This window comes from Ctenocephalides felis, unplaced genomic scaffold, assembly GCF_003426905.1.
Source record: "Ctenocephalides felis isolate EL2017-DRISC unplaced genomic scaffold, ASM342690v1 CF-g0.4_SCAFFOLD_01492, whole genome shotgun sequence".
Classification (NCBI taxonomy): Eukaryota; Metazoa; Arthropoda; class Insecta; order Siphonaptera; family Pulicidae; genus Ctenocephalides; species Ctenocephalides felis.
The window spans coordinates 19,649,339-19,665,380 of record NW_020537646.1 but is presented as its reverse complement, the minus strand read 5'-3'; the positions used below and the strand labels follow the sequence as shown (position 1 = coordinate 19,665,380).

The following is a 16,042-nucleotide window of genomic DNA, read 5'->3' as shown; positions in this document are numbered from 1 at the left end:
CGGCTCGGTAGATTTTCACCTAAAACTAATCAGTATCATTCCCAATTAATATCTTTCGAACAGATTTTAATTTTTTAAAATCGATTCGGTAGTCTGAGCTTAAATGTGGACGAAAAGTTTAACTCTTTTTTTTTCCAAATTACAAAAAAACGGCTCGGCAGATCGTCGCGCAAAACTGACAAACGATAGTCCTAATTGAGATACGCACACATGCTTTGGTCTCATTCGATTCAGAATGGCTCAAAACGTCGAGAAAACATAAAATTAGCTTTATTTATTTATTAAATTATATATTAAGCATATAAATATATTACCATTAACACGATTTATTAATTTATATTAATGATAAAATTTTAATTAATTTACAATTTTAAATTCACATATTATCCATAAATTTGTGAGAAAATTCCTAACTTAAGTTTGAATTCCTAACTTAAGTTTGAAATTAAAATCAATTACAAAAGTTAGATTATCTTATCACTGTTATTACTATAGGTAATAATTATAATTTGTATAATTATTATTTACTATCAATATTACCTTTGTCTCAATGAAATATCTGGTCCGCCAATGTGAATAAATCCATGTAAAGTTGTGATAGAACAAAAATTTTTGAATCTTCTCCATATCCAATGACCACATATAGTAAACGATGTTTCTGGAATATACGATTTGTTTATCATCACTTAATTTTTTTTTCACTTAGATCATTTTCATTTCAGCTACATTATGGATTAGGTTTTGTACTTTTTATTCAGCATGTCCTACTATAATTAACATGAATAGATATCATATTCAAAAAATAATGAGCAATAAAAGGTGTCATTTTTCAAGGTGAATATCATATAAACGCATCGTTTAAGCGACACCTTCCATGACGAACAGTAATTCAAAGTTAGTTACAGTTGCAAGATTAAAATCACAATATTTTATTCCATAAACTGTACTAAATAATTAATCTTCTTGTAAATGTATCCATGTAAGTGATTTTTAACGATCTTGGACAGTGATACAAAACTTTTGATAATAAGCGCTTGATTTTATTTTTAGTTCACTGATAACATGCTGCATATTCAAAGAATTTGTACAACAATTTTGCATTAAGGGTATTCACACTTCCATAAATTTACTTCTACATAATTTCCATGAATTTGATCTCATATCATAAATTTGCTTGAATCATTCACGGAAATGTTCAGGTGATTTTTGCTCTTGAAATTGATTTTTGAATTTAGCAGTAAAAGTATTACTATATTTGAACGGACTTGTCCTTGCAGAAGAAGTTTGTTAAAAAGTTCCAGAATTAAGTCTAAATTCACCAAAGATGGAAGAATTTTCAGTAAAATTAAATTAATTTTAAAAATTTTAATGTTTAAATTAATTTAAATTAATTTAAACCTATATTCTATATCATAGATAAATAAGTATGATTACCTATATAAAGAAATATGTTTTAGCAACTAAATAAAATCTGGATTGTTTATATACAATTTAAAATATTATCTCAACTGAAAATTTCGAGTATTAGTTTGCTTATAAACCTATTGCAAATTGCAACAATTTCAATGTGTAATGCCTCAACTAAAATCTATTATAACGAAATCAAGATTTTTTGTTTTTGATCTAATTTCGGGTTTAAAAGTTCCAGATGTATTCTAATATAATGCATTATAAATGTATATGTGTGTTATTGAATTTGAATATAATTGTTAAAAATAAAACATTCAGTTTAAATTAATTTTTTATTTGTAAAATTTGTCATTATTAGCTTTTTTAGAGGCAATTTAAATATAAGATGTAAGACAGTTATCAATAATCATATTAGCATTTGATGTGTTTACTATAAGCCTATTTATAATATAGCAAGTCATAGTTTTAGAAAATGCTGTTGATAGTTAACCGAGGTCGGGAATCACTGGTAGGTACTTCTTTGTTACTAAAGTATTTACTTACAAACATACATACACACACACACACACACATATATATATATATATATATATATATATATATATATTTGCTTAATCATCTATCTAAATAAGACAGAAAATCAATTGTTCTGAGAACATCAGTGATGCAGCTCTTTACAATGATAGCATGCAAAGGTAATAAAAGATAAAATGTACTTGTACTTTTATTTTTAGACTTAAAATGGTTAATCATTTTTATTGAGCTGGGCATGGTTCCGTAATAAAAACACCTTGGCCAGATTTATATCGAGCAGTACTGTATTAATTGTTCATATTGAATAATAATATTCCATTATAAAATTTGATATAACAACATTCTAAGCTATTATGATGTTGAAACAAAATCAATTGTCGATAAAACATATGATATCAAGATCAAAAAAAAAATAATAACAGTAAAATATTTCATGTGAATTTCAAAAATTAAGAATGTTCTTACAAAATTTAGATCGTTATACCAAAAAATAAAAATGTCCAAATTACAACCTTTTTTAGACAAACGAGAGTTATGTATCCGTAACGTTTAGATGGTAGCTAAATATATAATGTGTATACTTTCGTGTATTAATTATAAGACTGTTTTAAAATACATACTGCAATAAGTTCATATTTCTTCATAATTGTTTAAAAATGAATAGCACTCATATTTAACCCGTCTTTAGAATTTGAACATGACGATTTTCTCCATTCCTAACGTTTGTTTCATATAATAAAAAATACCACGAAAAATTACCAGGTCACCCAAACAAATATTTAAAAGATTTAAGCGAGGAATCTCCTACTCGAAGATTGAAAAAAAAAATGGCCATACGATCTTAAATAAAATGTCCAAAATTAAAAAAGAGATATCTTATAAGAGTAAGAGCAACAATTCAACTTAGGTCTATACTTTTCGAAAACTCTCGACAATCTGAGACAAACAACTAAACCGGGACAAATATTACTTTAGAGAAACCTCTGGGACGCAGGTGGAAATTCGAGACTGACCCGGGCAAACCAGGACGTTGGTCACCTTACTGGTACTCAAAATGTAAATGAGATCCAGGATGTACTTATAATTTAATATAAAACATCAGATTCATCCGACCGAATAAGTAAGTAATCAATTGTAGTTAGAAATTAATAAAATAATTAGCAAAAAAATATGGAACTCATACCGAAAGCGAAAGACGTCTCAAGGGTCTACGACATAAAAAAGTTTAAAAACATTATTTATAGCTATAAATATTTACATATATTATTATCCGGAAAAAACTTGACGTCTGACTAATACACATAATGTAGTAGACGTGATCAATATGGAAATATTAACACTACATTAATATGTACGCGGTCTTATCAGTGACCCCAGATGAAGAATATACACACGTCGCGCGTATCAATATGGAAACGGGCATTCCCATTTCCCATCATAGTTATTTATTTCGGGTAAAAATCCCCTTTCTTCAATCAGCATTAATTCAGCAATTATAAATATTTAATGACGATTTGTTATGAGTATATAAACTGAACTCTTTGCATATCCGGCATCATTCACTAAACGTCTTCAAGTGCTTAAAGACGAAAACAATTCGAATTAATTGCAATTAATATTTAATACAATTCTATCAGAATGTCTTCAAATGCTTTTATATCTATCTTGTTTGGTTGCTACAATGCTAGCATTTGCTAGTTCTCATCCTATGGAAAATCAATATTTGGATGCCAACTACTACGAAGAACCTTACCAAGTATATTATGAGAGAAATAATGGATCAACAAGTGAGTTATCAATACCTGTTGTGTATAGTCATTACCTTAATTAGATTTCAAAAAAAATTTGTTGGTTTCTAAAAATAGCACAATCCATTTTTTGCATGTTTCAATAACACAGGAATCTAGTATTTTACTACTATTTTCACACTTTACTTATACATCAAGCTGCTTGTAATGTATATTAAGAGTAATAAAAGTAATTGCGTTGTATATAAAACTAAAGGTATTATTTATTATCCACTCGAGCATCGGAAAACACTGATTTGCAATATTTTAATTCTAATGTATTACTTTGCGTATTTTCCTATATATTATCCAGAAGTCGCTCTAAATTAAGATACCTATTGTTCACATTTTATTCATTATGGTTAATAATTTTTAATTTTTGAAAATAGTAATATTTATAAAAAAATCTGTTTATTATTTGTTATATTTGTTTAAATTTAATTTTTTAAAATTTTATATTTGCATGATTTTGTATTATACAAACATCAATTAAAAGTTACCAAAATAGTTTTTGTGTCCAATGTTGCGCATATTTTTCAACTTCCGTAAGAGAAGTTTATGTTTTCATCAGAAGTTTTGTTTTGCTAATTTTATGCTTTCTTCGCGTTTCAAGTCATTCTGAATCGTTTGACATCAACATTAGAAAAAGTACTTATGCATGTGAGCCAAAATTTGACCTTTATTCGACGATTTTCCAAAAAAAAGGCTTCAGTTATTTAGTTTGTAAGATAATCGGCTAAACGGTTACTTTAGAATCAGCAGAAAAGTGCAAAATTCGCACACCATTTGCTTTGAAATTTTATTTCTAAAAAGTTCATATTTGCAAAACTTATATTATACAAACATCAATTAAAAGTTACCAAAATAGTTTTTGTATCCAATGTTTCAGATAGTTTTTAACCCGAAGGCGAAGTTTATGTTTTCACAAGAAACTTAACTTTGTTAATTTTATGTTTCTTTCGGATGTAAGTAATTCTGAATGGTTTGACTTCAACATTAGAAAAAGTACCTATGCATGTGAGGCAAACTTTGACCTTTGTTCGATGTTTTCCCAAAAATGGCTGCATCCATTCCAAATGTCATTTGATGATAATCAATAAGAACTCATGTTATTTAGTTTTGTGAAATGATCGGCTTAGCGGTTCTTTAGAATTAGCTGAGAAGTGCAAAATTCGTACACCTAAAAATCCTAGACTTAGGGGTTAGGGGTACTTGCAGGCACAAAAAAATGAGTGTTTTCAGTATTTTTTTCTTGTTATTAAACGATGTTTTTCTACAACAAATATTAATACAGCATTATTATACAGTTTTGACTTGATGTAATAAAAATGTTCAGAAAAAAAAAACAATATTCCCAAAGTTATAGCTGTTTTTGGTTGACCCTGTTTCGAAAAACGGTCCTGCGGTGACCATCATAACTCCTTGGAAATTCATCTAAAGTCAATCAAATTAAAAAATAGTTTTATGAATAGTTAATCCCGGGCCGGATCGAAGTTTTCTTTTTTTTTGCAAAAATTAACAAATGCAGCAGCATCAGAAAGAAAAAAATCTAGATGTTTGGGTAAAAAATCAACAGTTAATTGGTCTTAAAAAATTCAAATTTTTGAAAAAATAAAAATCCTCGATCAGGCACGAGTTTATTATGTATTCTAAAATCTGTATAAATTTCATTAAAATCTACTAAGCGGTTTTTGAGTTACAGTGGTCACCGATTCAAAAAATATAGTTTTGAGAAAAACGCGTTTAAAGTTTCACATTGGATTTACGTACAGAAATTCGAATTATTAATTACTTAAAACGAGTCATCTATTTCTGGGTCATATATAGTTTCATCAGCCATTGTGCAAGTTTCCAAAATTTCCATTGCTGTTGCCTACGAAGCATTCTGGCCTCCTGAGTGTTTCGTTAGCGCGCTGATCAGCCACTTTCACAGTGCAGCATCCAATTTTTCAGCATACCAATGGGAATTATACCCACAATTAGGTCCTAGGGTATCCATAATCAATAATAATGATTATGTATATGCATTCAGCAATTTGTACGATAGTAGAACTAGTATTCACGGTTTTTAGGCATATTTTTTACACTAGTTGGTTGAAGTCTTTAATTTTTTCTGATTATGGATTCAATCTTGAACTACACATCTTGAAAGTAAATTATCATTGCTGAGATCGTCGTAAATCGGTTAAAACGCTTTTAAAACATCAGGAGGTGGAGAGAGAATAATCTTGAGTATCAGTATCGAGCTCTCCACTTGCGTCAACGCGCTGGTAAGAGTCCAATAACTCAAAAAGTAATCATCGATCAACTTGAAATTTTCAGAGAATATTTTCAAGATGTTACCCTTAATGGGAATGCAAAAAAATAAAATCGATTTTTCAAAAATCCCAAGTACCCCTAACCCCTTAATTAGCAAGTTGTTCTAAAGATATCTTAGAGAATCGTGGTCTAGGTGATTATTTGATGTTCTCCCAAAAACCATTTTAAAAGTCATTTGATGTAAATTAATAAAGATTTGCGTTATTTATTTTTGTGAAATGTTAGGCTTAGCGGTTTCCTTAGAATTATTAGAAAAGTGCAAAATTTTCTCGTACACTCAAATATCCTGAACCTAATTAGAAATTTGTTCAAAAAATGTCTACATAAAATTGATTAGTTTTTGGTATACATCAGCCAGGCCGATTTTTCGTAATTGATTGCGGAACAAATCATTGCAATTATTGTTTGTACGTCCAAAAATTCTGAATCTAATTGAAAAATTGTTCAAAAAACATCTTTAGAAAATCGTGGCGATTAATTTTTAGGGGATGAGGGGGTTTATTTCTGACAAAAAATCTGAATATTTGAATTTGAAAATTTCTAAAAAAATGAATATTACTACGTATTACCAAGGGGAAGGGAAGGTCTAAAAATCCTTCAAAAGCTAGATTCACGATTCTTATTGATTGTGTCGATTCATACCTAGACACAGGCATTAATACCTAGTCCAAATTAGATTATGTATAAAACTATATTAAGTATTCTAAGTGATTTAAAATTAAGTCTCGAAATATGATAAATTACAGAATTACCAAATTAATACAGATACAACACAGATATTTCAAAAATATATTCCTTCTGCAGGATTTACTTCGCGAAAGACGATCACCTCATCCTGATACAATTTACGACAACGGAATCGTAAGAGGTGATATAAATCGTGACGATAACGGAAACACAAAAATTGGTGTCAGTGCCGGTGCCAATATTTACAAAGACAAAGCTCGCAGTGTTGACGCCGAAGCCCAATGGTCAAAAGTTATGAGTGGACCAGGACGGGCCAAGCCTCAATTTGGAGGAAGAATTACTTACCGTTGGTAAAAGGATAGTTTGGTAAAAAAAAAATATTTTTTAACGCAAGCAAGCGGCACATCTAAGTATTTCAAGAAATTGTTTAAGTAAGCATTATTTTTTTTGCACCCGATGCAAAAAATCTTACTTATATGTAACTCACTTCAATATCAACAAACTTATGTGATTTGTAGTTTTAACAAGTTTCTTAATTAATTATTTTTAAAAGCTACTAACGATTGATATTTGTTTAATGGCATATTGTGATTTGTATACGTATGTGTATTTAGAAGAATCATTCAAGTATTTTAACCCTTTCCACTCGGATGCCGCATCTCCGGTGACAAAATACATATAAATCTCGCAATTCGCGAGTAGAAAGGGTTAAAAATCCAAGAACAACTTTATTATCTATTCAGTAAAAAACCAGTCTAGACTCCCCTGGTCCAGAAATCAATTTTTCAATTTATTTCATAATTTTTGCATAGATTAAATTATAGGCTAGTCATATGCAATATATGTTACTATGATGCAATATTATATTCTAAAGCAAAAGAATAATAATGAACACTTTTTATACATATTTTTTTCCAAAATTAGTCTAGTATAGATAACTATTTTATTAATTTATATTATTTTATAATTCTTGCTTTAATTTATGGACTAGTCATATCTATTATATTGCAATAACCTAGCTTAATGTACAACAATAACAATAAAGACTTTTTCACATATGAAATTTTTTATTACATATACGATAATTCACACATAACATACGTTGAATAATACTTATTAGGTTAAAAACCGCACATACATGTGGTTAGTTCCGGAAGAATATAAGAAGAATTATATTTGTAATAAGTGAAACTAATTCCGCATTTTGTAAAAAATGTCATTATAAATGATATATCGAATATTATTCTGTAAGTGCTCTGATGTCATTAACCATTGATAAATTATTTAAAAAATACTTTGACTTGCAAAATACTTCAAATTGATTATTAATCATTTATCAAAAAAAACTAGGTGTAAGTAAGATTTTATCTTAAGGCAAGTTCATGATTTCCTTATATTTGTTAATACAAGACTTAATAAGAATTGAAATTTAAAATTCAAAATGAGTTGATAAAATTTTGAAAATTTGATACTGCCCATTATTTTTCATGTGATAAGAAGGTCTACTTTTATTTTCGTAGACCTATAATATTTAAGGACCTTATCACCATACAAAGGTACATCAAGATCGTCAAAAAAAATCAACAATTAATTACCAAAAATTAGCAATAACTGGTCAACACGATTTTTTACTGATATATATCAGTTTAGAAAGTTATTTTTTAAACAATTTTTGAATATTCAAAATCGTTCAGGATTTTTTGCGAAGACATGAACAAAAGTTTTTGCAAGCTACTGATGCTGAAGAAATGGCTTGGCCGATCGCAAAATGAATCGAGACAAATCCGCTTTCGAGAAATGCAAAAATTTGGGTCAGGAGGTGTCCATTAATCACGTGAGGCTTTTAGGGAAAGAGGGGTTTGACAAAAAATCAAGTGGGTCGGTGAGGGGTCTAGTAAGATATCACGTGTATTTATTGTTAACGTAAATTTTCAAAACAAAACAAAAATTTTACGTTTTCCTCGTATATTCGAGAGATTTCATGTAACAAAAATTACCCGTGGTGTTTGGTGGGAAAGGAGGGCTAATTCTAAACATTAGGAGGCGTCCATTAATCACGTGAGCGAGTTTTTAAAGATTTTTGAACACACGCCCCCCTTGATGATACATGGCGATATTCAAAATTACCCCCCCCCCCACCAAACATTACATGTATTTTTAGTTACGTAAAAAAACGTTAAAATTTGTGATTTTTTTTTGATAATATTTGAACTTTTTTTTAACAAATAGTAAAAAAATAAATACACGTGATATTTTACCCTCCCTCGCTCACGTGATATTTCGTGATTTTTTGTCAAACCCCTCCTCCTTCTAAAAACCTCACGTGTTTATTTTGGAAAATTTGGAATAAATCCCAAAAAATCGATCACGTGATTAATGGACGCCCCCTTACATTCACACGCACACATTTATCAATCTTGATCTCAAACGATTCAGAGTGATTTGAAATGTCAAGAAAACATAAAATTAGCTAAACGGATTTTCTGGCGAAAAGATAAACTTCAATTACTTATATAAAAATTATTTACATTTTTTTTATATATTTTTAACAGCAATCAGAACCTTACGTCCTATGAGCTGTTGGGCTGAAACTTCTCATTACTTCGCATTTTTAGATGGTAACCCAATGGTTAGTCTATCCATATTTGATGATTTTTTGTTATTAGAATTAATCTAATAGGGCTGACATTTTATTGGTGCAGCAATGCCGGGCAACATATTGCTATATATATTTCCAAGTGAAAATCGTTGTCACTGCTGTCTAACAACAGGCTGCTCGAAGTGGGTATCGAACCCGGGACCTCTGAAACAAGTCCCGTCGGTCTTAACCGCTACCCTACGGGCGAGCCCATTTACATTTATATTAAAAATAATTGATTACATATTACTGATGACCTCTCATGTGAATATATGACAATCACAAACTTCATCAATCACTCACATTTTTACTGAGAATAATAAATCGTACAAAACTCCTACAACAAAGTTCTTCGGAAATACCGTGTGCGCTTGGGCCATATACTTTCACTTGCCGCATTCTAAGAAAACTATGGACAATTCTCAAATTTTTCAATTGTAATGATTGAGTCGCGCGTTCCAGGTTTTTCCAGTATCTATTGATAGCATTTCATAACAAGAATTATCAAAATAAATACGCAAGGTCTGCAGATTGTTCTTAAAATAAACCGTGCCTTATACGCAGAAATGATTGTCTAGCTTTTGATTGATACTGTTTTGCAATGGTGAAGTCCCAAGTAGGCGAGATTCCCAACCGGCGCACATACACGCGAATTGCTTGAAGAATGTGGGTAACTATGAGACTTTTTCAAGGTGTGAGTCGGTATATATAAAGAATGTCGCTCATGAATGAAAGATGTGTATAAGATAAATAGACTCTTGCAAATAAATACTATTGTTACCGCATTAATACTAGAGTACGCATAATGCCGCATTATATTCTATTGTCGCTGATTGGAAATTCTTAACCGTTTTGTGTTATGAAAAACCATTCGTTAATACAATTTTATCCAGTGAAAATGGTTAAAAGTGATTATTAAATAACAAAAATAAAATCTGTGTAAATTAATATATATAATATAATTAAAATACAAAACCCAAATCAGTTACTAAAATTTAGATTTTAAATAATTAATATGTGCCAAAATATGGATAACTCTACTAAACTTCCTTACATCTTTACGAGGATTGTAGAGATTTTAACAAGAAGTACATCACCCCACCCAACAATTTTATTCAACAAGTGAATTGTGTTTTTTTTCAATATGAACAAGACTGGAATAAATTAAGAATAATATGTTTTGACAACATATTTATATCAACTTTTATTGCAAAAGTTGGTAACGTTTTAAGAGTTTCCGCTGCCACCACGTGTATCTTCAGGAGTCTGATATCTCATATTAAATAGCTCTGTATGAGAAAAACAACAATAATTCAGAAACTAATCAGATACTCAAACCTTCATGTTAAACCCAAAACATGAATAACTTTGCTAAATTTTCTTTCATCTTTACGAAAAGTGTGGAGATTTTACCAAGAGGTACAATACATAGCCCAACTATTTTATTCAACAAATGATTTGAATTTTTCTCAACTGGAATGAATTGAAAATAATATGTTTAAAAAGCACATAAGAATAATATTCAATTGGAATAAAGCCTAAATAATACGTTTACCAGAAATAAACATATTCACACAACATTAATTCCAAAAGTTGGTAAATTTTAAGAAATACCCCTGCCACCATGTATACCGCCAGAAGCCTGATATTTCATATAAATTAGTTCTGAACGAGAAGAAAGCCAGTAATCAGTTACTACTATGGATAACTTCAATAAAAAAAATTTCATCTTTACTAAGACTGTGGACTAGACATTACCCTGGACAATTTTATTCAACAACTGATTTGAATTTTTTCCAACTGGAATGAATTAAGAATAATATGTTTATAGAACATATTATAAGAACATTTAATTTGAATAAATCAGAAGTAATAAGTCTACAGAAATAAACAAATCTACATCAACTTTAATTGCAAAAGTAAGAAAAGCCGCTGCCACCATGTGTTCCTCAAGATATTTCATATTAATTAGTCCTGTGCAATTTGGAAACAAATCAGTTACTGGAACCTTAATTTGGAACCCAAAATATGGATAAATCAACAAGTAAATTGAATAACTTTCAAATGGAATAATTTGTTTATGGAAGTAATCGTATCTCAATCAAATTTAATACTAAAAGTTGATAATATTTTTAATAATGCCGCAGTCGGTTGGAGTTAAATTAAATTAAAATATCTAGTCCATTGATGAAAACAGAATTAAATTTATGTTATTTATTTTATATGTATTTATTTATTTATTTTGTTATTTATTATGAATAATATATTTTGTCAATTAACTATTATTCAAGAAAATTTTGTTTTTTTCAATTATTCTTTGTTTTAGGTGACATATAGTAGGAGATGTTAGTTGAATCAGCTCTTTTTGAAAAAGAATTATTAGTAAAAACAAATAGCAATTTCGAACATAACTTAGGTTTTTGAGAATGTGTCGATAGTAAAAGTGTTCGAAAATATAGCTCTAACTTATACAAGATTATATTCAAAAATATCTTCATAAAGTATTGCATTTATTTGTATTTATAATTTTAAAGTTGATAATGAAAAAACTGTCCAAATTTCATAGAATAAAATTTAACTCAAATCCAAAAAATTGAAGATATATATTCTCTTATCTCGTAGAAATTAGGTCAGTGGTATATATATTTTTGTCAAATCATTTTCAAATTAAATATATATTTGACATTTCATTAACTTCTTACACATCTTTTTAAATTTTAGAGAAACATTTTAGACAAACTATAGAAACCTCAGGAACCTTAAGAATTTGATACACATATAAAAGAATTTGCTTTAATTTCTAATATGACACTACTGACAAACAAATTTGAAATACATATATCTTTTACTAATTTATTAAATTTTAATTACATACAATATTATTAAACAAAAAATAAATACTTATTATAATTTACAAAAATGCTCTACTAAACCTACCAATACAATAGGTAAATACATTTCAACCACAAAACATAAAAGATATTATCACAAAACCAGTCATATCAATAATCCTCAGTTTCTTGTAGATAATAAATTAACTTATAGATAGTAATACTTTTTAGAATAAATAATTTTTGTACAAGTGCTTATCCTATTCTTGCCCAAGGCCCATGAGCCATATAAAACCATTGATTGAACGTTGGATTTGGTCTTGCAGGTCGCAAATTTCTCTTCTGGACCGATTTTGATTCATTAGATTTATCTGTTATGATAGCATTATCTTTAGCAATACCAGTTCCGATATCTCTTTTAAATCTGAGGTATGCATCCTGCAATTGTTTGTTTATTATCATCAAAATGTAATTACAAATTATCAGTAAGTTGATAATCAAAATTGTAAGTAACAAAAATAATTAAAATATTTTGGTACATACCTTAAGTATATTGCGGGTCAAAATTTGGCTTTCTCGATTCTCTAAATTCAAATCAAAATTTTCATTTGATAACGATTTGCATTGCACATAAACAAACATCACAGACACGAAAACCGTCACAAATACAAAGTTTGTAATCTTCATATTGCACTATGAAAAATTTACTTTCACTATATTTATTTCAAATTAGTAAATTTATACATCAACGTCTAATATTGTAATGATGTCCACTGGCCCAAAATATTAATTTATATACAAAACTGGAACTTACAAATATTTCGCACAATTTAATCGGGAAATTTATTGACAGAAAGGTTCTATAACATGGTTATTCCATGTTGCATGAACTTCTGGGGTCATTAACAAATTGATAACATTTTAAAATTTTATTAATGTATGGGAAATACAACATTATCAAAATTTTTATCATATTTGGTGTAATAAAAAATGTACAAAATAAATGCACTAATTTTGATAACAGGCAGGACTACTTGTGTGTTCTGAGAATACCGCGTTGATTTCAGGTCATTCTATCGAAATTAGTGAGACTTTATTTGTCTTTATTTTTAATTAATTTATATAAACATTTTTTGAGTAATTTATCATGAACTATTTGAATTACTTAGAACCATGAACCATTTTTAAAATCACTTATTTTTATATAATATATAATTATATAAACTAATATTTAGGTCAATAATTCTTTTTCTAATTTTTTAATTGTTCTCTATGCAATATGAATAAATAATAATCCCATACATGGTGTCTTTCATTGTTTCATTGCAAAATGAACTACTCTTTTTAAAAGTAATTATGTAAATTATTAACATGTTATATTATATGTTTTTATTTTTTTTTATAAAAACATGCGAGTGTTCTTAATTACTTATATTCCACTTAAAATATTCTTGATTCTAAGTTTTATATAAAAGATCATAAAGTACTAAAAAAATTAATGAAGTGAATAATTGATAAATAAAAAAGTGTAAACAAAAGATGAATAATTGATTAAAATGATTGATTTTTTACTCATTATGAAATTTCACTGTGTGAGGATTAATCTTGGAATAAAATTAGTTTAGTTTAGCTTATCAGAGAATCTATAATAATATCAATATGTTGATATTTTTTTTCAACAAAACACGTTAATGGATGACAACATTCAAATTGTATCATTAGTAATGATGTATACATATATACATAATATATATATATATATATATATATATATATATATGGCAGAATTTTCGCATTGATTATACAAAATCTATTATCAAAACTACTGTATGTGACATTCTATCAATACATAGTAATCGACATTTATATGAAAATGTATGTGTTTTATACGCTTCATAATGCATTTTCATTCAACAGAATCGAATCAGACGTGTATCTATATATAATATTTTTATGAAATATATATCTATATTTATAGATGACCTATATAAAACGCATCAAATTTATTTTAAAAAATTTCATAATTTTCATAATTTAATAATTACATTGTCAACAGTGTTACGCATTTGCATTTGCATGAATTGTAGAAAATATTCAAAACAAAAGGAAATAAAAGGGCTTATTATATAAAGTGCCCGTGATCTAGTAGTTAGAGCTGTGGGCTTTGAATCAAAAGTACCACCTCGAATAGTAGCCTGATGTCAAGCACTAGTGAAATCGAATTTCACTTGGAAATATAGATAGCAACAATTTCCTAAGCGGAAAAAGCTTTCACCAGCTTAAAATTAAAAAAATCGCCAGTATTACATAGAGATAAATAGCTCATAGAACCCGTAAGTTTTGATCGCTCATCTATCAAAAATGGAAAAACGTTATTTTGTATCAGTTTCCAGATAAAAATAGAAAATGCAAAACCTAAAAAGTATAAAGTTCCACATATTTTTTTATATAATTTTCAAACATCAATCAGAATTAGAGTCCTATAAGATATTGTGCTATTCAACTTAATACTCTAGTCTGTTCTGCAAATGGCAACCCAAACAGTTGTTCTATCTCTGTATGATATATTATTATTACGTAATAGAGCAATTATTCTTATTGGTGCAGCAACGCCGGGTGAGAGCTATTTTGACTTAAAAACATATTGCTATCTATATTTCCAAGTGAAAATCATTCTCACTACTGTTTTACAACAGGTTGCTCGCAGTGGAATCGAACCCGGACCTTTGATTCAGGTCGAGTCGTTCTAGCCACTTACTCACGAGGAAGCCCTAGTTACACATATAGGTATATATTTAAAGGGGTATTCTAGTGTAAAATTTAAAAAAAAATCGATTTTTTTTAGTTTCATATTGCCGAAGTTTAACTATCTAGGAATATGGGTACAAGAAGATTTTTGAAAATTTGAATTATTTTTGGAGATAGGGCAGCTGAAATTATGCCAAGGCTGAGGTGCCAATTTTTTGAGACCCCCCGCTTCATCAGCTGCCAGTTTTTTCAATTTTCAAGTTTTTTTTTTAATTTTTGTTTTGTATCTTAATAATATTAATAAACAAGTCTTAAAAAATCGATAGTAAAAACATTTATTGCTTCCTTTTAAGACACTTTAAAAATGACCTAAAATTCATTGCTCTACACTAGAATACCCCATGAATACCCCCTTAAATCAGCAGTTATAAGATGTAATGTAAAATTAAATATTTTTTAATTTTTTGCCCTTTCAAATGATTTTGATTTTCCACATTCTTCTTTCGTACTTGAGTATAATCTATATTAGTATGGTAAAATGTAGTGGTTTTCCATAGAAGTATTATTTTCGGTCCTGCAAATTATGTTATATGATATATGACACGTGCCATTATCATCAATTTTTCCAGAAATCAATAATTGTCGCCATGGAAATAGATCATCGCAAACATAAATGTCGAATCCTTTTTCACCAAGAGACTGACTCGGTCATTTCAGGCAAGCGCGCCTTAGTTATCGGTAGTCGATTAATCAGGTATTTTTATTGCCGGCTTTTTGAAGCAACAGATAGACATTGTTAAATTTTGGACAGTGTTAAATTGTGCAAATATATTTGAAATATATATTTCAATAGTGTATTGAACAGATTCTAGATTACAAATAATAGGTACGAAAAAGTTTTATCATAATTTTAACTGTACGGAAAAACTTTGCACACGGATTATCTATAATTTTATTTCTTGTCTTATTTTTTTTTTGCTTGAATTTATTTATATTTTACAATCTTTTTTTTGTTTTACTTTTTAATGTCTATATCTTTAACTTATAGATTATGACATTATAATTTGATTGTTTAAGGTTGAAACAAA

The 16,042-nt window shown here is 28.5% G+C and overlaps 1 protein-coding gene across 1 annotated transcript in view; it reads right to left on the bottom strand.

The window, feature by feature from the left end:
* Positions 1-16,042, bottom strand: part of LOC113370982 (sodium channel protein Nach-like) — a 35,957-nt gene that overhangs the window by 8,110 nt on the left and 11,805 nt on the right. The window contains exon 2 of the mRNA XM_026611643.1: positions 541-658. The gene's annotated coding sequence lies outside the window, so the exon portion shown is untranslated. The remainder of the gene's footprint in view (positions 1-540; positions 659-16,042) is intronic.